Here is a 24,051-nt window from a genome sequence, read left to right on the forward strand (position 1 = left end):
GATTGTATTGGGCAGGTGTTTAGCAGTGTCTGGTTTCCTCCACACATACCGCTTAGAATTATCACCAAAAAGTTCTATCTTCGTCTCATCAGACCAAAGAATCGTATTTCTCATAGTCTGGGAGTCCTTCATGTGTTTTTAGCAGTCTATGCAGGCTTTCATATGTCTGGCACTGAGGAGAGACTTCTGTCGGGCCACTTTGCCATTAAGGCTCGACTGGTGGAGGGCTGCAGTGATAGCTGACTTTGTGGAACTTTCTCCCATCTCCCTACTGCATCCCTGGCGCTCAGCCACAGTGATCTTGGGGTTCTTCTTTACCTCTCTCACCAAGGCTCTTCTCCCATGACTGCTCAGTTTGGCTGGACGGCCAGGTCTAGGAAGAAATATATGTATATACCAATGGCGCTAAAGCGTACACCCACAGAACACAAAGCAGCAAGTAATAAGACAACACACCACTCAAGTTGTCTCCATAAAATAATAATAATAAATAAACCTGATAGAAACTTGCGCTAATTAAATGTGTCTTGGTTAAATAAAGATATCTTATGAAGAAATCTATTAGCTTTACTGAAGCTAAAAACTGGCGAGGCAGGGAAAAAGGTCTTCAGAATGCAGGGTGGATTTCCAGGTCCTTTCCCAATGATACTCCCCGACACAGGTATATAAAAAGTTACTGGAGCTAAAGGGTGCTACCTCCTAGCATGCCGCCGTCCCGGCCGGGGACTGGCGCGCAGCTGGAGGTGTATATCGGCAGGCTGTAAGAGTACCAGCCGCCGCTTGCAAAAGCAGGCCTGCAAGGTCCGAAAAAGCTGAAGGACCTTGCGTGACGTCACAGTCACGTGATAGATCACGTGACAGGCAAGAAAGCCCTATGGGGCGCTGATGGGGCCAGAAAGCAATGGCAAATCCTACGCGTTGCGGAATTCACTGATTCCTTCTTCAGGGATGGCCCCCTAGAGCAAGAGGAACCCTTATATAGCCTCCAGTATATAGCAATGGAGCATTATACTATGCATTAAAAGCAAATAGCTCAATCTCGCTATTTAAACCGTTTGGGATCAGAGTATTCAATTCAAAAATCCATTTACTTTCCACCCTGGACATCTGATGGATAAAATTACCTTTCCTGATACTTCTTTTAACTATTTGAATCCCAGTCACTTTAGTGTCCCTTAGGGAGCGCCCATGATGTGTAAGATAATGATTAGAGAGGGGGTGACCTGTGAATTTCTTACAAATATTCCGTAAATGTTCCCCAATTCTGACATTTAAGGGACGTATCGTTCGACCTATATATAATTTATCACATGGACATGTGATACAATATATCACCCCCTTCGTGTCACAGGTAATAAAATCACGAATCTGAATCTCCATGGATTTATTTATAATAGAGAATTGTTTCTTACTGCCTAATTTTCTGCAAGATACACATTTTTTGCAGGGAAAAAAACCTTTTAATTGCTGTTGTGAATGAGAATTGGGGCCTTTTTTAGATATTGAAATAGAAGGGGCTACCAGGTTACCTAAATTATTTGCCCTTCTAAAGACAAACCTAGGGCGGGCTGGTAGAACGTCCCCTATGATTTTATCATTCTTCAAAATACCCCAGTGTTTATTTACAATTTTTCTGAGAATTTGACTATTTGAATTATACTGGGTGATGATAGGAATCTCGTCTATACTAATATTTTCTTTATTTTTTATTTTATGTCTGAGGAATTGTTCCCTTGGTATATGTCCAATATATTCCCTGGTTGCTAGCAGGGATTGGGTATCATAACCTTTTTGACAAAATTTTTTGATTAGAGTTTCAGCCTCAGTTAAATAGTCCTGTGACTTGGAACAATTTCTATGAGCCCGTATGAATTGGCTCTTTGGAATATTAAGAAGCCAACTTTGGAGATGACAGCTTTCTAGCGAAATATAATTGTTTGAATCAGTGGGTTTGTGAAATAGTTGTGTCTGAATGGTGTTGTCCTCAATAGAGATTTTTAAGTCTAAAAAGTTAATCTCCGTGAGACTAGTAGTTGCGGTAAATTTTAAAAAATAACAATTTTTATTCAATTCATCAATAAAATCTGTTAAAAGAGTAGGCCCACCAGACCAAATAAAAATAATATCATCTATGAAGCGGTGCCAGAGTACCAGATTCGCACGCAGCCTGCCCTCGGGAAAGATGGTTTCATGTTCCCACTTGCCAACATACAAATTTGCATAACTGGGCGCGAATCTGGTACCCATAGCGGTCCCCCACTTCTGGGAGTAGTAGTTCGCTCCATAGTAAAAATAGTTGTGGGTGAGTATAAAATAAATACAATCGACAATAAAAGCAATCTGGTCGCTGGGAAAGCTTTTAGCCTCTGACATAAAGAATTCTGCAGATTTGCAACCCTTTTCATGTTCAATAACTGTGCAAAGGGAAGTTATATCTAAAGTCCCTAAGATGAAATGATCTTTCCATTCTATAGTATTTAAAACCTGTAAAACATGAGTAGTGTCCTTCAAATAGGCTGGAAGGGCAGGGACTAATTGCTGTAAATGGTAGTCCACAAACTTAGAAAGATTAGCCGTCAGGCCGCCAATAGCCGATATTATTGGTCGGCCCGGGGGTTTGATCAAACTCTTATGTATCTTTGGGATGTAATAAAAATATGGTATCCTAGGGTGAGTGGTGTTGATAAAGTCAAATTCCTCTTTCTTTATATACCTTTTATCGAAACCACATTTGATGAGGACCTGCATTTCTGCAAGGTACCTTTCTGAAGGGTCACTGTCCAATAATTCATAGGTACGTGAATCCGATAGTATCCTCAAAGACTCTTCCTCATAGTCAGAAGTGTTCAAAATTACTATGCTGCCCCCTTTGTCAGCCGGTCTTAGTGTAATTGCATGATTTGTCTGAAGCCGTTTAATAGCTGAACGTTCACTGCTAGATAAATTATACTTAAATTTTCTGCATCTTTTATCAGATATACTCCTAATATCCTGTATCACGTTATTCTGAAATGCCTCAAAGGCTTCTGAGTATTCTTGAATCGGATTGAAATTGGATTTCTTCTTTAGACCGGTATGCTGATAAGGGTCTATAATTTCAAACGGATTCGTGACGTCGCTAGAAGTCACTCTTTTTTTCATATAGAATTTTTTTATGGCTAATCTCCTCATAAAAGTTTTGATACCAATAAACGCCTGGAACTTGTTAAAACCCACACTGGGTGCAAATTCTGAGTCCCCATCACCAATGTCCCCCGAAAGGGGTTTATATACAACAAGTCCCTTAGGGATGATATCCCTAGAAATGTACCTTTCCAATGTGGCAATCTCCCATAGGTCCCTCATCTCTTTTATGAGAAGCTGTTCCAATGTTTTCAAAGAGCTGATGCCTAGATTAATACCTTCTTTACTATAGGGGACTGATAGTTCTTTATGTGGAGAGCAAAAAAACCTTTGAATATTACATAATCTTTCTTTCCTATCAGACCATAAGCTAGTCATATTATAGTTTTAGGAGTAACAGAGGATAAAAAAAAACCAAAAAAAAAAAACAAAAAACGCTGCTGCCGCTTGGTTAGTGGTGAAAAATGAAAATGCAATAAATATATGTATATACCAATGGCGCTAAAGCGTACACCCACAGAACACAAAGCAGCAAGTAATAAGACAACACACCACTCAAGTTGTCTCCATAAAATAATAATAATAAATAAACCTGATAGAAACTTGCTCTAATTAAATGTGTCTTGGTTAAATAAAGATATCTTATGAAGAAATCTATTACCTTTACTGAAGCTAAAAACTGGCGAGGCAGGGAAAAAGGTCTTCAGAATGCAGGGTGGATTTCCAGGTCCTTTCCCAATGATACTCCCCGACACAGGTATATAAAAAGTTACTGGAGCTAAAGGGTGCTACCTCCTAGCATGCCGCCGTCCCGGCCGGTGACTGGCGCGCAGCTGGAGGTGTATATCGGCAGGCTGTAAGAGTACCAGCCGCCGCTTGCAAAAGCAGGCCTGCAAGGTCCGAAAAAGCTGAAGGACCTTGCGTGACGTCACAGTCACGTGATAGATCACGTGACAGGCAAGAAAGCCCTATGGGGCGCTGATGGGGCCAGAAAGCAATGGCAAATCCTACGCGTTGCGGAATTCACTGATTCCTTCTTCAGGGATGGCCCCCTAGAGCAAGAGGAACCCTTATATAGCCTCCAGTATATAGCAATGGAGCATTATACTATGCATTAAAAGCAAATAGCTCAATCTCGCTATTTAAACCGTTTGGGATCAGAGTATTCAATTCAAAAATCCATTTACTTTCCACCCTGGACATCTGATGGATAAAATTACCTTTCCTGATACTTCTTTTAACTATTTGAATCCCAGTCACTTTAGTGTCTCTTAGGGAGCTCCCATGATGTGTAAGATAATGATTAGAGAGGGGGTGACCTGTGAATTTCTTACAAATATTCCGTAAATTCTAGTCTCACGGAGATTAACTTTTTAGACTTAAAAATCTTTATTGAGGACAACACCATTCAGACACAACTATTTCACAAACCCACTGATTCAAGCAATTATATTTCGCTAGAAAGCTGTCATCTCCCAAGTTGGCTTCTTAATATTCCAAAGAGCCAATTCATACGGGCTCATAGAAATTGTTCCAAGTCACAGGACTATTTAACTGAGGCTGAAACTCTAATCAAAAAATTTTGTCAAAAAGGTTATGATACCCAATCCCTGCTAGCAACCAGGGAATATATTGGACATATACCAAGGGAACAATTCCTCAGACATAAAATAAAAAATAAAGAAAATATTAGTATAGACGAGATTCCTATCATCACCCAGTATAATTCAAATAGTCAAATTCTCAGAAAAATTGTAAATAAACACTGGGGTATTTTGAAGAATGATAAAATCATAGGGGAAGTTCTACCAGCCCGCCCTAGGTTTGTCTTTAGAAGGGCAAATAATTTAGGTAACCTGGTAGCCCCTTCTATTTCAATATCTAAAAAAGGCCCCAATTCTCATTCACAACAGCAATTAAAAGGTTTTTTTCCCTGCAAAAAATGTGTATCTTGCAGAAAATTAGGCAGTAAGAAACAATTCTCTATTATAAATAAATCCATGGAGATTCAGATTCGTGATTTTATTACCTGTGACACGAAGGGGGTGATATATTGTATCACATGTCTATGTGATAAATTATATATAGGTCGAACGATACGTCCCTTAAATGTCAGAATTGGGGAACATTTACGGAATATTTGTAAGAAATTCACAGGTCACCCCCTCTCTAATCATTATCTTACACATCATGGGCGCTCCCTAAGGGACACTAAAGTGACTGGGATTCAAATAGTTAAAAGAAGTATCAGGAAAGGTAATTTTATCCATCAGATGTCCAGGGTGGAAAGTAAATGGATTTTTGAATTGAATACTCTGATCCCAAACGGTTTAAATAGCGAGATTGAGCTATTTGCTTTTAATGCATAGTATAATGCTCCATTGCTATATACTGGAGGCTATATAAGGGTTCCTCTTGCTCTAGGGGGCCATCCCTGAAGAAGGAATCAGTGAATTCCACAACGCGTAGGATTTGCCATTGCTTTCTGGCCCCATCAGCGCCCCATAGGGCTTTCTTGCCTGTCACGTGATCTATCACGTGACTGTGACGTCACGCAAGGTCCTTCAGCTTTTTCGGACCTTGCAGGCCTGCTTTTGCAAGTGGCGGCTGGTACTCTTACAGCCTGCCGATATACACCTCCAGCTGCGCGCCAGTCACCGGCCGGGACGGCGGCATGCTAGGAGGTAGCACCCTTTAGCTCCAGTAACTTTTTATATACCTGTGTCGGGGAGTATCATTGGGAAAGGACCTGGAAATCCACCCTGCATTCTGAAGACCTTTTTCCCTGCCTCGCCAGTTTTTAGCTTCAGTAAAGCTAATAGATTTCTTCATAAGATATCTTTATTTAACCAAGACACATTTAATTAGGTCTAGGAAGACTTCTGGTGGTCCCAAACTTCCTCCATTAAAGGAATATGGAGACAACTGTGCTATTAGGAACCTTGAGTACTGCAAATATTCTTTTGCAACCTTGGCCAGATGTGTGCCTTGCCACAATTCTGTCTCTGAGCTCCTTGGCCAGTTCCTTTGACCTCATGATTCTAATTTGGTCTGACATGCACTGTGAGCTGTGAGTTCTTATATAGACAGGTGTGCGCCTTTACAAATCAAGTCCTATCAGTTTAGTTAAACACAGCTGGACTCCAATGAAGGAGTAGAACCATCTCAAGGAGGATCACAAGGAAACGGACAGCATGTGACTTAAATATGAGTGTCTGAGCAAAGGGTCTGAATACTTATGACCATGTGGTATTTCAGTTTTCTTTTTTAATAAACTAGCAAAAATTTCTACATTTTTTTTCAGTCAAGATGGGGTGCAGAGTGTGTACATTAATGAGAAAAAAATGAACTTTTTTGAATTTACTAAATGGCTGCAATAAAACAAAGAGTGGAAAATTTAAAGGGGTCTGAATACTTTCCGAACACACTGTATATTATAATCATTGCAATATCTTAAGATTATAAAAACTTTGATGGGAGGAGGGCTTCTTTAATCATAACTTAGGATCGTATAGGATTGCTGATGCTGGATGTTTCCACTTTCCTGCTGCTGCTCATTGCTTATGTCATCTTGCACCTGGTGGTGAGTGAGCTGGAATTTCATTTTGCTCTCATTACAGATTTTGTCTTGCTTATTGAAGTCTATAGGGCTGTTCCCCAATATAAAAAAAGACTTATTTTCTGTCAAATAAGTTGAGGACCAATGGAGGAAGAACATGCACAATGATTGAGCACATGGATGACAATTTTAAATTCAGTCAAAAACTGCTGATTTTCCACCTGAAAATCTGCAGAAATTCTGGTACATGTGAACACTTCCTAATAGATTTGTGTCTTCCACCTGTCCTCTACTTCTTGGGTCAGATTGAGTAATTTCACAGAATTCCGCAGTCTGGAATCTGTAAGTGACACATTTACTGTTTCCTAGGTAACAAAAATTCTCTGTATAGGTTATGACACAAAAGTATATCCTTTGAAAGGCATAGTTTGCTCTGTATCAGCAGTCCTTTAGCAATTGCTGAGATGCTTTGTGGTCCCGCTTTTTACGTTTGGGAATATTTCTTTGTTTGTGGAAAGAGTGTTGAATCATACTTGGTTTATACAGTGATCTTATATATGTAAATATTAAGTGTGAAGTGATGATGGTAATGATTTTAATATTGTTTTTAACTTGAATTGTTGCATTTTAAACTACTTAATCATCACCCAAGCAATGTGGATTATCCATACTGTTCTAAACAAATGAACTCACTGGAAGATTGAATGGCTCCATCACCATCCGGCCGCTGTGCATAGTCATTTCTATTGTAACGTATTTGTAGGGTCGCCATCAGGTCATTACTGCCCTTACTGGCATTTGGGGCCCTGCGAGCAGAGAGGACCTGGAGCGGGCCCCCACTCTTTTGCTCACTGGGCCCCAGTGGCAGAATACTGCCAGTTCAGTAACTGAACGTGTGTCCTCAGTTAAAATCTATTGCCATGCACGAAATGGGTGTCTTGGTGTGTGGATTTGTGGGGTAGTGGCGCTATGTCTTTGATGTTGTATGTAACGATGTTGTTGGTTGGCCAGGACCTGATTTTGGATAACACAATGAGGAAGACCACCAGAGCAAAACAAACGTTTTACTGAACTTTAACTTGACAAGGGCTATGCACAGGAGATAGTGGGTACATATCTTCTCAAATGTTTCTTTGGTGATACCGACCATTTTCCTCTCACAAATTAGTCTATTTTCTCTTCTATGTCTTTATTCACTGTTTCTCATTACTTCACCACCCCCCAGCTTTACACTACTGTTCAGTTTGCAAGAATCCTTTACTCCCCCTTGTGGTTCTGTGTCCTCTTTCTCCTCTAGGTAACTATATTGCCGGAATGACTGGTACTTATCTTCACTGATCCTGACGCTTCTGGAATTTTCTCGATTCCGCTCCTGATCACACTATCTTTCCCTTGATTTTCTCTCACAATTAAGGACACCCACAAACTGCAGCACTGCTCTGACTGGACCTTAGATCCTCTTACTATACACAACATTCTAACAGGAAACTGCTCAGTAACCTACAGGCAGTGTCAGGTCAGCGCCGTTATACCGATTAAAATGATACCTTGGTTAATGAAATCCATCTTGTGGTTGTTGTTTAATCTTTGTTTGCAGTTCTCAAGTTGATGAGATGCTGGTGCTCCCGGGCGGCCTTTGTAGTGAAAAAAAAATTAGGCTCCATCAAGATAGATCTTGATGGAGACTACTCTTTTTTTTTTCTTAGCAAAAATGGAACATGATAGATGCTACTGTGCAGGCGCCACTGCCATTTTGATTAAGATACATTTTTTTTTACAACAAAACTATATGTTTAAATAAAATGAAAACAGGTACAGTTGTGGCCAAAAGTATTGACACCCCTGCAATTCTGTCAGATAATACTCAGTTTCTTCCTGAAAATGATTGCAAACACAAATTCTTTGGTATTATTATCTTCATTTAATTTGTCTTAAATGAAAAAACAAAAAGAATTGTCCTAAAGCCAAATTGGATATAATTCCACACCAAGCATAAAAAAGAGGGTGGACAAAAGTATTGGCAATGTTCGAAAAATCATGTGATGCTTCTCTAATTTGTGTAATTAACAGCACCTGTAACTTACCTGTGGCACCTAACAGGTGTTGGCAATAACTAAATCACACTTGCAGCCAGTTGACATGGATTAAAGTTGACTCAACCTCTGTCCTGTGTCCTTGTGTGTACCACATTGAGCATGGAGAAAAGAAAGAAGACCAAAGAACTGTCTGAGGACTTGAGAAGCCAAATTGTGAGGAAGCATGAGCAATCTCAAGGCTACAAGTCCATCTCCAAAGACCTGAATGTTCCTGAGTCTATCATGCGCAGTGTCATCAAGAAGTTTAAAGCCCATGGCACTGTGGTTAACCTCCCTAGATGTGGATGGAAAAGAAAAATTGACAAGAGATTTCAACGCAAGATTGTGCTGATGTTGGATAAAGAACCTCGACTAACATCCAAACAAGTTCAAGCTGCCCTGCAGTCCGAGGGTACAACAGTGTCAACCAGTACTATCCGTCGGCGTCTGAATGAAAAGGGACTGTATGGTAGGAGACCCAGGAAGACCCCACTTCTTACCCCGAGACGTAAAAAAGCCAGGCTGGAGTTTGCCAAAACTTACCTGAAAAAGCCTAAAACGTTTTGGAAGAATGTTCTCTGGTCAGATGAGACAAAAGTAGAGCTTTTTGGGCAAAGGCATCAACATAGAGTTTACAGGAGAAAAAAAGAGGCATTCAAAGAAAAGAACACAGTCCCTACAGTCAAACATGGCGGAGGTTCCCTGATGTTTTGGTGTTGCTTTGCTGCCTCTTGCACTGGACTGCTTGACATTGTGCATGGCATTATGAAGTCAGAAGACTACCAACAAATTTTGCAGCATAATGTAGGGCCCAGTGTGAGAAACCTGGGTCTCCTTCAGAGGTCATGGGTCTTCCAGCAGGACAATGACCCAAAACACACTTCAAAAAGCACTAGAAAATGGTTTGAGAGAAAGCACTGGAGACTTCTAAGGTGGCCAGCAATGAGTCCAGACCTGAATCCCATAGAACACCTGTGGAGAGATCTAAAAATGGCAGTTTAGAGAAGGCACCCTTCAAATATCAGGGACCAGGAGCAGTTTGCCAAAGAAGAATGGTCTAAAATTCCAGCAGAGCATTGTAAGAAACTCATTGATGGTTACCGGAAGCGGTTGGACGCAGTTATTTTGGCTAAAGGTTGTGAAACCAAGTATTAGGCTGAGGGTGCCAATACTTTTGTCTGGCCCATTTTTGGAGTTTCGTGTGAAATGATCAATGTTTTGCTTTTTGCTTCATTCTCTTTTGTGTTTTTTCATTTAAGACAAACTAAATGAAGATAATAATACCAAAGCATTTGTGTTTGCAATCATTTTCAGGAAGAAACTGAGTATTATCTGACAGAATTGCAGGGGTGTCAATACTTTTGGCCACAACTGTATATTATCCATCGTATCATACTACAGCACAGGCACCGCATGCCAGATGAATGTGAATTTTTTCTATCAAACCATGTTCTATGCAGTATGTAAAATAGGGGGCAGGTAACTGAGGGATCAGTGACTTGTCATAAGCCATAAGGATCAAGAAACCTGAAAAATAAAGATTAAAGCACAATCACAAAACGGATTTCATCAACCAAGTTATCATTTTAATCAGTGTATCGGCGCCAACCTGACACTGTCTGTAGGTTACTGAGCACAATCCTGCTGACAGGTTCCATTTAAGTGGTGAAAAAAAACAAAGTTTGCAAAAAAAAATTGAAAAGGCGTAACTTTTATAAACCTGTAGCATCTCCATTTTTTGGGATCTGGGGCTCAGTGAGGGCTTACTTTTTGAGCCCAGAGATGACTTTTTTTATTGATACCATTTTGGTGTAGATACGATGTTTTGATCGCCTGTTATTGCATTTTATTGTAATGTTGCTGCAACCAAAAATCCATAATTCTGGCGTTTTGATTTTTTTCTCATTACGCCGTTTACCGATTGGATTAATTCTTTTCATATTTTGATAGATAAATGCACTATCAGGGTGCAGTGTTCCCGATTAAAGATGGCAGAAGCACAGGTGTAGCAATACCGATGAAACAATCTCTCTCAACCTATCGATCCATGGAGGGGGTGATTGGTTGGTATATTAGTGCACAAAAGATAATATAATCTGTATGCGGCGTTATTCACATACAGGTGATGCAGAGCATCTGGCTCACAGCCTATTAATGACGCCCATACTCTTAGATCAGGCAGGCTGCCCAGTGCTAACCAAAAGTCAGCCTGTCTGAACAGAGGCCACAGTTTACAGAGTCATCTGTGCCCAATTGCACCATGAAAAATCTAGATATATAAACACCTTATCATGTCTGTCTGTAACCGAAATCGCGGGCCGCTGACTGGTCGCGGCCGCGAGGCCCCCGCTAGGCCGCGACCAATCAGCGGCAGGCACAGTCTTGGCGCAGCGCTAATCTGTAAAAAAGAGAATTAAAATAAAAAAAAGGTTATTCTCACATTCCGACGGCCTCCTGTCTTCTTTTCACGCGCCTGGCCTCGCGTTCCCAGTAATGCTTTGCGGCTTAGACCGCTGATGACGTCACTCTCGCGAGAGCGAGAAAGAAGACCGACGTCATCAGCGGTCTAAGCCGCAAAGCATTACTGGGAACGCGAGGCCAGGCGCGTGGAAAGAAGACAGGAGGCCGTCGGAATGTGAGAATAACTTTTTTTTATTTTTTAAGATTTTTTTTTACATGCTATAGTGCCGCGGCAGTGATTGGTCGCGGCTACAGGGGACCATGCATACCAGGATTGGGGGGTGATGGGACCATGCATACCAGGATTGGGGGGTGAGGGGACCATGCATACCAGGAAAGGGGGGTGAGGGGACCATGCATACCAGGATTGGGGGGTGAGGGGACCATGCATACCAGGAAAGGGGGGTAAGAGGACCATGCATACCAGGATTGGGGGGATGGGACCATGCATACCAGGATTGGGGGGTGAGGGGACCATGCATACCAGGATTGGGGGGTGAGGGGACCATCAATACCAGGAAAAGGGGGCGAGGGGACCATACATACCAGGATTGGGGGGTGAGGGGACCATGCATACCAGGAAAGGGGGGTGAGTGGACCATGCATACCAGGATTGGGGGGGTGAGAGGACCATGCATACCAGGATTGGGGGGTGAGAGGACCATGCATACCAGGAAAGGGGGGTGATGGTGAGCATGCATACCAGGATTGGGGGGGTGAGAGGTCCATGCATACCAGAAAAGGGGGGTGAGGGGACCATGCATACCAGGATTGGGGGGTGAGGGGACCATGCATACCAGGATTGGGGGGTGAGGGGACCATGCATACCAGGATTGGGGGGTGAGGGGACCATGCATACCAGGATTGGGGGGTGAGGGGACCGTGCATACCAGGATTGGGGGGTGAGGGGACCATGCATACCAGGAAAGGGGGGTGAGAGGACCATGCATACCAGGATTGGGGGGGAGGGGACCATGCATACCAGGAAAGGGGGGTGAGAGGACCATGCATACCAGGATTGGGGGGTGAGAGGACCATGCATACCAGGATTGGGGGGTGAGAGGACCATGCATACCAGGATTGGGGGTGAGAGGACCATGCATACCAGGATTGGGGGCTGAGAGGACCATGCATACCAGGAAATGGGGGTGAGAGGACCATGCATACCAGGATTGGGGGGTGAGAGGACCATGCATACCAGGATTGGGGGGTGAGGGGACCATGCATAACAGGAAAGGGGGGTGAGTGGACCATGCATACCAGGATTGGGGGGTGAGAGGACCATGCATACCAGGAAAGGGGGGTGATGGTGAGCATGCATACCAGGATTGGGGTGTGAGAGGACCATGCATACCAACAAAGGGGGGGTGAGGGGACCATGCATACGAAGAAAGGGGGGTGAGGGGACCATGCATATCAGGATAGGGGTGTGTTTTGTAATAACCACTGAGTCCGCTATGGGGCGCTATGTGGATGTCCCAGGAGAAAGGATGAATGGCAGAATACGGAATGGCCGTTATGTATCCCAAAGTGGGTGGCTTTGGGATATAGACTTATGTGTTGTTCAGCAATAATATTGCTGAGGTGTTGTTTCAATGTGTAAGGGAGAAATCTCCAGGTAACTAGAGAGATGGGCCGACCTGGTTACCTACAAACTCACCCAGGGGGTGTGTTTAAAGCACTGTTGGAAAGAGTGTGTAAATGCTTGAAGGACCTGTGATGAGGTCAGAGTCATGTGACCCGGTGGACGTGGCTATGAACCATATAATGTGGCCAGGGTAGGTCACAGGTGGTGAATGCTTGGACCCGGTTGGTCCAGTGTGGAAGGTCCTGCTGAGATGGGGCTTCCTGCCTGACAGCACGTGTGGACGCTGTGAGTAATGGCTGCAAGTGCCTGAGAGTTCTCTAGAGGGAATGAATGTCTGCAGTATGGAGATGAAACAAATCCAAAGTGGAAAAAAAAAAAGAGCCGGGCTGAATAAACCGCGCTGACCAGAAAAAAACGCACGTTCGGCAGTCCATATAATAAAAAACTTCTTTAATTTTTTTTTTTATTATATGGACTGCCGAAGGTGTGTTTTTTTCTGGTCAGCACGGTTTATTCAGCCCGGCTCTTTTTTTTTCCACTTTGGATTTGTTTCATTTACTACCAGCGGGATACCAGCGATGACCGGACTTTTATGAGTGATTCCCAGTTTGTTGTGACTCACACAACTTCAGCAGGCGAGTCTAACTGATTGGACTTGCTTGCTATTGTGGTTCTTCTAGACGATACACCCTATGTGCGCTTTCCATCTTTGTTTTTTCTGCAGTATGGAGAAGCAGCCATGAGAGAACCCTGACGGGGTGAGATATAACTGTGAGGCTGAAAAGCCTGCGTATTGGACATTGCTAACAGAGTGAAGCTCTGTCATGGATGCTATGCCATTTATATATTGCTGGTCATGGTTTATGATGTTTAATAAACCGCATGGACCGTTATGGTTATTGAAAAACCTGTGACGGATCTGATTTTGTGGCTGGTAAGCGGGTGATCCCCTACTTAAATGACAGCACTACCTCAGAGGGGTGAGGGGACCATGCATATCAGGATTGGGGGGTGAGAGGACCATGCATACCAGGACTGGAGGGTGAGGGGACCATGCATACCCCGAAAGGGGGGTAAGAGGACCATGCATGCCAGGATTGGGGGGTGAGGGGACCATGTATATCAGGAAAGGGGGGTGAGGGGACCATGCATATCAGGAAAGGGGGGTGAGGGGACCATGCATACCAGGATAGGGGGTGAGGAGACCATGCATACCAGGAAAAGGGGGTGAGGATACCATGCATACCAGGATTGGGGGGTAAGGGGACCATGCATACCAGGAAAGGGGGGTGAGGAGACCATGCATACCAGGATTGGGGTGTGAGAGGATCATGCATACCAGCAAAGGGGGGTGAGAGGACCATGCATACCAAGAAAGGGGGTGAAAGGATTATGCATACCAGGATAGGGGGTGAGGGGACCATGCATACCAGGGTTGGGGGTGAGAGGACCATGCATACCAGGATTGGGGGGTGAGGGGACCATGCATACCCCGAAAGGGGGTGAGAGGACCATGCATACCAGGAAAGAGAGGTGAGAGGACCATGCATACCAGGATTGGGGGGTGAGAGGACCATGCATACCCCGAAAGGGGAGTAAGAGGACCATGCATACCAGGAAAGAGAGGTGAGAGGACCATGCATTCCAGGATTGGGGGGTGAGGGGACCATGCATACCCCGAAAGGGGTAAGAGGACCATGCATACCAGGAAAGAGGGGTGAGAGGACCATGCATACCAGGATTGGGGGGTGAGAGGACCATGCATTCCAGGATTGGGGGGTCAGGGGACCATGCATACCAGGATAGGGGGTTCAGGGGTAGCATGCATATCAGGATTGGGGGTGAGCGAACCATACATATCAGGATTGGGGGTGAGAGAACCATACATATCAGGATTGGGGGGTGCATTATTGCATTATTATTAAATCTTCAAAAATAAACTGCATACATATTCTAGAATACCCAATGCGTTAGAATCGGGCCACCATCTGGTAGATAAATAAAGTACAAAAAAAAAAAAAAGCATGATGCATAGCAATGGAGAAAACAGAAGAGAAAAAGATGCATGCTAAAAAAAAATAATAGGGAACTCCCAGAAAAATATATAAAATTTGAACTTTATTAATGTAAATAGCAACAAATCACATGCAATAAGACAGACTCATACAGTTGTGGCCAAAAGTATTGACACCCCTGCAATTCTGTCAGATAATACTCAGTTTCTTCCTGAAAATGATTGCAAACACAAATGCTTTGGTATTATTATCTTCATTTAATTTGTCTTAAATGAAAAAACACAAAAGAGAATGAAGCAAAAAGCAAAACATTGATCATTTCACACAAAACTCCAAAAATGGGCCATACAAAAGTATTAGCACCCTCAGCCTAGTACTTGTTTGCACAACCTTTAGCCAAAATAACTGCGAGCAACCGCTTCCGGTAATCATCAATGAGTTTCTTACAATGCTCTGCTGGAATTTTAAACCATTCTTCTTTGGCAAACTGCTCCAGGTCCCTGATATTTGAAGGGTGCCTTCTCCAAACTGCCATTTTTAGATCTCTCCACAGGTGTTCTATGGGATTTAGGTCCGGACTCATTGCTGGCCACCTTAGAAGTCTCCAGTGCTTTCTCTCAAACCATTTTCTAGTGCTTTTTGAAGTGTGTTTTGGGTCATTGTCCTGCTGGAAGATCCATGACCTCTGAGGGAAACCCAGCTTTCTCACACTGGGCCCTGCATTATGCTGCAAAATTTGTTGGTAGTCTTCAGACTTCATAATGCCATACACATGGTCAAGCAGTCCAGTGCCAGAGGCAGCAAAGCAACCCCAAAACATCAGGGAACCTCCGCCATGTTTGACTGTAGGGACCGTGTTCTTTTCTTGGAATGCCTCTTTTTTTCTCCTGTAAACTCTATGTTGATGCCTTTGCCCAAAAAGCTCTACTTTTGTCTCATCTGACCAGAGAACATTCTTCCAAAATGTTTTAGGCTTTTTCAGGTAAGTTTTGGCAAACTCCAGCTTGGCTTTTTTATGTCTCGGGGTAAGAAGTGGGGTCTTCCTGGGTCTCCTACCATACAGTCCCTTTTCATTCAGACGCCGACGGATAGTACGGGTTGACACTGTTGTGCCCTCGGACTGCAGGGCAGCTTTAACTTGTTTGGATGTTAGTCGAGGTTCTTTATCCAACATCAGCAGAATCTTGCGTTGAAATCTCTTGTCAATTTTTCTTTTCTGTCCACATCTAGGGAGGTTAGCCACAGTGCCATGGGCTTTAAACTTCTTGATGACACTGCGCATGGTAGACACAGGAACATTCAGGTCTTTGGAGATGGACTTGTAGCCTTGAGATTGCTCATGCTTCCTCACAATTTGGTTTCTCAAGTCCTCTCAGACAGTTCTTTGGTCTTCTTTCTTTTCTCCATGCTCAATGTGGTACACACAAGGGCACAGGACAGAGGTTGAGTCAACTTTAATCCATGTCAACTGGCTGCAAGTGTGATTTAGTTATTGCCAACACCTGTTAGGTGCCACAGGTAAGTTACAGGTGCTGTTAATTACACACATTAGAGAAGCATCACATGATTTTTCGAACAGTGCCAATACTTTTGTCCACCCTCTTTTTTATGTTTGGTGTGGAATTATATCCAATTTGGCTTTAGGACAATTCTTTTTGTGTTTTTTTAATTTAAGACAAATTAAATGAAGATAATAATACCAAAGAATTTGTGTTTGCAATCATTTTCAGGAAGAAACTGAGTATTATCTGACAGAATTGCAGGGGTGTCAATACTTTTGGCCACAACTGTAATGGCAGTATATTAGTATATAATTCCAGCGTAAAAATTTAATCTGAGCAAAGACTCATGAGAAATCAGAACATTGATATGTACTCTTACTGAATAGTTAAACCCATGAACCCATAGATACGCAAAAAAAACAAACAAACCATGCACAATATGAACACAGTTAAAGGCTAAATAACCCTATTCACAACACCGTGTCAGTATTTAAGGGATAGCAGCTGTGACTGAAATATAAAAAACACAGCTGGTTGTGGACTACCCAAAGGTTTATCCTGTAAAGTCATTATCCCAAAAGAAAATACATAAGGGAGGATAAGAAACAAAAAAATGGAAACTATTAAGAGCAAGAAAACATTGCTAGCAAATAAAAAAAATTGTGAAAAATATCAGGGTTTAAACCTGCTGGTATTGGAGTATTAAGATGTAAAATTCCTATTTGGAGCCATGTTTGCCAGTAGAAAATTTGTGGCGGAAGTCTGTCAAGTTGGACATGATTTGATGTTATTTACATTAATAAAGTTCAAATTTTATAAATTTTTCTGGGAGTTCCCTATGTTTTTAAGCATGCATCTTTTTCTTTTCTATTTTCTCCATATTTTGATAGATTAACACGGCGATATGAAATATGTGTATTTTTTTATTTTTTATTTTATTTTGAATGGGGTGAATGGGGGGTGATTTGAGCTTTTATATTTTTTTATTTTTTTTAAATATTTTTGAAAAGATTTTTTTTTTTAACTTTTCACTGACTTCAATAGTCTCCATGGGAGACTAAGGGTATGTTTCAGGGTCAGTATATGCTGCGGATTGGACTCACCAGTAGGATGTCAGTGAGGCTGTGCGGAGTCCCCTGGCTGACCTGATGTGAACTAATGAGCGTGGGAAAAAATGCAGAAACTTTGCCACGCTCATTAGTTCATCTTCGGGCAGCCAGGGAGGCTGCACAGAGATGACCTAATTCATTCTGGCAGTGGTTTAGAGCGGGCTAGTCGCATTAGCACCAGTCCCATTATAAACCTGTTAACCCCTTCTGATGGATTGCAGCGGGGAACCTGACTGACCAGCAGAGAGGTAAGGATAATGTTGCTTTTTTGTTTTATTTTTGTTACAGGTCCATGGTTTATTTATGGATTAGCAGAGGAATAAATATGGTCAAAAACTTGTTTTTATTTCATTAAAAGAAGTTTTAATTAAGGTCTGTGTGTGTTTTTATAACCGTTTAATAGTCTGGGGTTAATAATTGAGAGGTGTCTTATTGACACCTCTCCATTATTAATCCTGCTTAATGTCACCTTCCAATAGCAAGGTGACATGAACCCATTAATATTACCCCATGTCCCACTGCTACACGGGAGTGGGATGAGAGAGGATAAGTGCCAGAAAAGGCGCATTTTATAGATGTCTGTGGGCAGATTTTTGTAGCCGGGGGAGGGGACCCAAAAACAATGGTCCCTCTCAAGGCTAATAATATCTGCCCTCTTTCACTGGCTTTACCTCTCTTGGTGAGAAATTGCCACGGGAGCCCACACAATTTTTTTCAACGAATTAACCCCTTAATTTAACACCTACATGTCCCACATTTTGCACACATACCGTCATCTAATTATTAGTCAAAGACATATAAAAAAATAAATGAAATGAAATGGTTAACTGTATGTAAACTATGTGTTATTTCATGTCGGGTTTTGTATTGATTCTACAGAAGCCGGCAATTGAATTATCGGCTATTCTGCTATGTAGAACTCTATGAAATATAAATATACAGTCATGGCCAAAAGTATTGACACCCCTGCAATTTTGTCAGATAATACTCAGTTTCTTCCTGAAAATTATTGCAAACACAAATTCTTTGTTATTATTATCTTCATTTAATTTGTCTTAAATGAAAAAACACAAAAAGAATTGTCCTAAAGCCAAATTGGATATAATTCCACACCAAACATAAAAAAGAGGGTGGACAAAAGTATTGGCACTGTTCAAAAAAATCATGTGATGCTTCTCTAATTTGTGTAATTAACAGCACCTGTAACTTACCTGTGGCACCTAACAGGTGTTGGCAATAACTAAATCACACTTGCAGCCAATTGACATGGATTAAAGTTGACTCAACCTCTGTCCTGTGTCCTTGTGTGTACCACATTGAGCATGGAGAAAAGAAAGAAGACCAAAGAACTGTCTGAGGACTTGAGAAACCAAATTGTGAGGAAGCATGAGCAATCTCAAGGCTGCAAGTCCATCTCCAAAGACCTGAATGTTCCTGTGTCTACCGTGTGCAGTGTCATCAAGAAGTTTAAAGCCCATGGCACTGTGGCTAACCTCCCTCGATGTGGACGGAAAAGGAAAATTGACAAGAGATTTCAACGCAAGATTGTGCGGATGTTGGATAAAGAACCTCGACTAACATCCAAACAAGTTCAAGCTGCCCTGCAGTCTGAGGGTACAACAGTGTCAACACGTACTATCCATCGGCGTCTGAATGAAAAGGAACTGTATGGTAGGAGACCCAGGAAGACCCCACTTCTTACCCTGAGACATAAAAAAGCCAGGCTGGAGTTTGCCAAAACTTACCTGAAAAAGCCTAAAACGTTTTGGAAGAATATTTTCTGGTCGGATGAGACAAAAGTAGAGCTTTTTGGGCAAAGGCATCAACGTAGAGTTTACAGGAGAAAAAAAGAAAAAAACACGGTCCCTACAGTCAAACATGGCGGAGGTTCCCTGATGTTTTGGGGTTGCTTTGCTGTCTCTGGCACTGGACTGCTTGACCGTGTACATGCATTATGAAATCTGAAGACTACCAACAAATTTTGCAGCATAATGTAGGGCCCAGTGTGAGAAAGCTGGGTCTCCTTCAGAGGTCATGGGTCTTCCAGCAGGACAATAACCCAAAACACACTTCAAAAAGCACTAGAAAATGGTTTGAGAGAAAGCACTGGAGACTTCTAAGGTGGCCAGCAATGAGTCCAGACCTGAATCCCATAGAACACCTGTGGAGAGATCTAAAAATGGCAGTTTGGAGAAGGCACCCTTCTAATATCAGGGACCTGAAGCAGTTTACCAAAGAAGAATGGTCTAAAATTCCAGCAGAGCATTGTAAGAAACACATTGATGGTTACCGGAAGCGGTTGGTCGCAGTTATTTTGGCTAAAGGTTGTGAAACCAAGTATTAGGCTGAGGGTGCCAATACTTTTGTCTGGCCCATGTTTGGAGTTTTGTGTGAAATGATCAATGTTTTGCTTTTTGCCTCATTCTCTTTTGTGTTTTTTCATTTAAGACAAATTAAATGAAGATAATAATACCAAAGAATTTGTGTTTGCAATCATTTTCAGGAAGAAACTGAGTATTATCTGACAAAATTGCAGGGGTGTCAATACTTTTGGCCACGACTGTATATATGTGTGTCTCAATGACGTGTATACACTCACTGGCCACTTTATTAGGTACACCTGTCCAACTGTGTGTTAAGACTTAATTTCTAATCAGCCAATCACATGGCGGCAACTCAGTGCATTTAGGCATGTAGACATGGTCAAGACAATCTCCTGCAGTTCAAACCGAGCATCAGTATGGGGAAGAAAGGTGATTTGAGTGCCTTTGAACGTGGCATGATTGTTGGTGCCAGAAGGGCTGGTCTGAGAATTTCAGAAACTGCTGATCTACTGGGATTTTCACGCACAACCATCTCTAGGGTTTACAGAGAATGGTCCGAAAAAGAAAAAAAATCCAGTGAGCGGCAGTTCTGTGGCCGGAAATGCCATGTTGATGCCAGAGGTCAGAGGAGAATGGGCAGACTGGTTCGAGCTGATAGAAAGGCAACAGTGACTCAAATTGCCACCCGTTACAACCAAGGTAGGCAGAAGAGCATCTCTGAACGCACAGTGCGTCGAACTTTGAGGCAGATGGGCTACAGCAGCAGAAGACCACACTGGGTACCACTCCTCTCAGCTAAGAACAGGAAACTGAGGCGACAATTTGCACAAGCTCATCGAAATTGGACAGTAGAAGATTGGAAAAACGTTGCCTGGTCTGATGAGTCTCGATTTCTGCTGCGACATTCGGATGGTAGGGTCAGAATTTGGCGTAAACAACATGAAAGCATGGATCCATCCTGCCTTGTATCAACGGTTCAGGCTGGTGGTGGTGGTGTCATGGTGTGGGGAATTTTTTCTGGGCACTCTTTGGGCCCCTTGGTACCAATTGAGCATCGTTGCAACGCCACAGCCTACCTGAGTATTGTTGCTGACCATGTCCATCCCTTTATGACCACAATGTACCCAACATCTGATGGCTACTTTCAGCAGGATAATGCGCCATGTCATAAAGCTCGAATCATCTCAGATTGGTTTCTTGAACATGACAATGAGTTTACTGTACTCAAATGGCCTCCTCAGTCACCAGATCTCAATCCAATAGAGCATCTTTGGGATGTGGTGGAACGGGAGATTCGCATCAGGGATGTGCAGCCGACAAATCTGCGCCAACTGTGTGATGCCATCATGTCAATATGGTCCAAAATCTCTGAGGAATGCTTCCAGCACCTTGTTGAATCTCTGCCACGAAGAATTGAGGCAGTTCTGAAGGCAAAAGGGGGTCCAACCCCTTACTAGCATGGTGTACCTAATAAAGTGGCCAGTGAGTGTATATATATATATATATATATATATATATTCTATGTGTCTATATCTATTCTTTCGTTTCTTTATTAAACATGGCAGTGTGATTTTACTGTATCGCAAAATGAATTGCCGGCTTTTGTTAAAGGACACCGGGTGCGTATTTCTCGCAAGTCACACTTGTGGTCCGTTTGTAATCCGATTTTTTATCACACTCATAGACTTGCATTGGTGAGTCCGATCTGATAATCGGTGACAATGCGATTTTTTATCACACTGCACTCGTCCGTTTTTGTCGCTATGTGTGACTCCGGCCTTACTGTTTTGTTTTTTTTGTATGCATTAAACAGTTCTTTTACAATAAGAAAAAGGATTAAGTGATTGTGAGGCAGGCAGTCAAGAGAAAAAGATACTGTTTTTCCTCAAGGTCTGCTAACAATAAATGGGGATACTACTACTTAGTAGGGGGTTTTCTGACACAGGCACTTAAAAAATCACATCATCAAATAAATGTGGAAGACAGCAGGAAAAATGAAAGAGCTGCTGTGTCTTTTTTCTAGATTTACAAGATGCATTAGAATTTAGTTTTTAACATTGCCGTTTATTTTCAAGTGCAAGAAAACCCTTTAAGTACTTAAAAATTACTGATTTGCTAATGAAATGCCTAATTTTCCATATAATATTGAAAATAAGAAAGAAAAGTGTTTAATATGCCAAATACCTTTACTATTGTACACAATTTTTAAGATAGAGCGCAATATGCACTAGTATCAAAATCTATTGAATTCATGCATCATGATGAGTCTTTCTCAGTATTCTATTAAGGACCCTTATTGTCCGTGGTGTGGTGTAGTAACCACTATGTCCGCTAGGGGGCGCTGTGTGGAGGTTCCAAGGGAGAGGATGAGTGGCAGAATCCTGAAGGATGGTTGTGTATCTCAAAGGGGGTGGCTTTGAGATGGAGACTTAGTTATGCGTATTGATCAGCAATGGTATTGCTAAGGTGTTATTTCAAGGTATAAGGGAGAAGTCTCTAGGTAACTTGGGAGTTGGGCGGGCCAGTTACCTACAAACCCACCCAGGGGTGTGTCTGAAAACGCCTGTTGTAAAAGGCTATGTGAATGCCTGAAGGACCTGTGATGAGGTCATAGTCACGTGACCCGGTGGGTGTGGCTATGGACCATATAATGTGGCCAGGGTAGGTCACATGTGGTGAATGCTGGGACCTGGTTGGTCCAGTGTGGAAGGTCCTGCAGAGATGGAGCTTCCTCCTAGACAGCACGTGTGAAGTGGCTGGGAGCAATGGCGATGTGTGCCTGAGAGTTCCCTGGAGGGAATGAACGTGTGCGGAATGCTGCAGCCGCATGAGGAACCCTGACGTGGGTGAGATAATTGTGAGGCTAAGTGAACCTGCGTACTGGACATTGATAATAAGAGTGAAGCATTATAATGGACGCTATGCTGGTAATCCTATTAAGTGAACTTTCTGTTGCTGCTGTGGTTTATGAGGCGTGAATAAACCACAAGGACTGTATGATTTGATGGAAAATCCGTGCCGGAAATGGTTTTTGCTCGCTGCAAGCGAGAATCCCCTAAGTAAATGACAGCGCTATCTCACAGTGGTCATATCTAACTAACGTACTGCAGGTTTATAAAAGGGTATGAAATTCGAGAAACTATTATAAACAAACATATTACAAAATTAGCCGAAAACACTATTTATTTAGTAATATTATAGGGACTTTCCAACTTCACAAAGAAAATCCTTGAGCTGCTCTTTTTCACCACAACTTCAGGAAATATTTTTTGAAACACCAGCAATGCAGCAAATAGTGGAAAATACTCACAACTCCCTTGATATTTTATATGAGACAAAATGTTCAAATCGTTTCACATCAAGGACAATCCCCTTTCAGACTGGATCGGTTATTCATCTAGTTCCTGATCCCTCTGGAAAAAAAAAATACTGATTTTGCCAGAAGCCACAGGTACGAAATAGGAGAGTAGTAAGAAGAAAATAAAATCCTAAACTAGCCACTTTCTTGCGATAATGAGTAAACAACGGCTGCTGGAAGCAATATTCTACATGATCAATGCTTATACAGTAGCAACCTGTTATGAAAATTGACTTCAACATTACATAAACCCCACACTTATGTCCTGGACTTTCAAACTCTTTAATAATTACTGTTATCGCTGTTACTGCAAAAATATAATCTGATTTCCTAAGTTAACTTGTTGCAAACAAGCATGCTTTACAATGCTATTAAATCATTGTCATGTAATGTTTTCCCTACTACAGTAAAGTGCTACTGTTAGGCACTATTATGCATGTTACATCTAATTAATTAATCTTACTAATGTAACTTACATTTGTTATGTGATGCGAAAATGTTCAACCTAAATGGATGTTATGTCACATAAATAATATTGGTGGGTAGAGTTGATGGATCTGACGCACCCCAGAGGCCGTGGGATACTCGGCACCGGGCCCGTTAACTTCAATGGGAAATGTCACAGTGACAGTGACCCGGTCCGTGGCCTCAGGCGGTCATTTAAAAGGGGTAGAATTGATGGGGATAAAGTCTATGAAGTGACTTGTGACGCCACCTGTGGTTTCTGGTCAGATTGACCAGTGCTGCAGTGTTGCTTCTCTGGGACAGATGTTGGGTGCAGCTGAGATGTTGAAGCCCTCCACAGGTAGAGCTGTAGTCCCAGGGCAGTAGAGATGAGTTGGTAGATGGTGTAGAGAGGAAGATGTAGCAGTGCTGGGTGAGAGGCGGAGAAAGAATGTGGAGGACACAATTGCATGTAGTTCAATGAGCTTTACTCA

The sequence above is a fragment of the Dendrobates tinctorius genome, unplaced genomic scaffold (genome assembly GCF_039654945.1).
Source record: "Dendrobates tinctorius isolate UK_male_01 unplaced genomic scaffold, ASM3965494v1 ptg000029l, whole genome shotgun sequence".
NCBI classification, from domain to species: domain Eukaryota; kingdom Metazoa; phylum Chordata; class Amphibia; order Anura; family Dendrobatidae; genus Dendrobates; species Dendrobates tinctorius.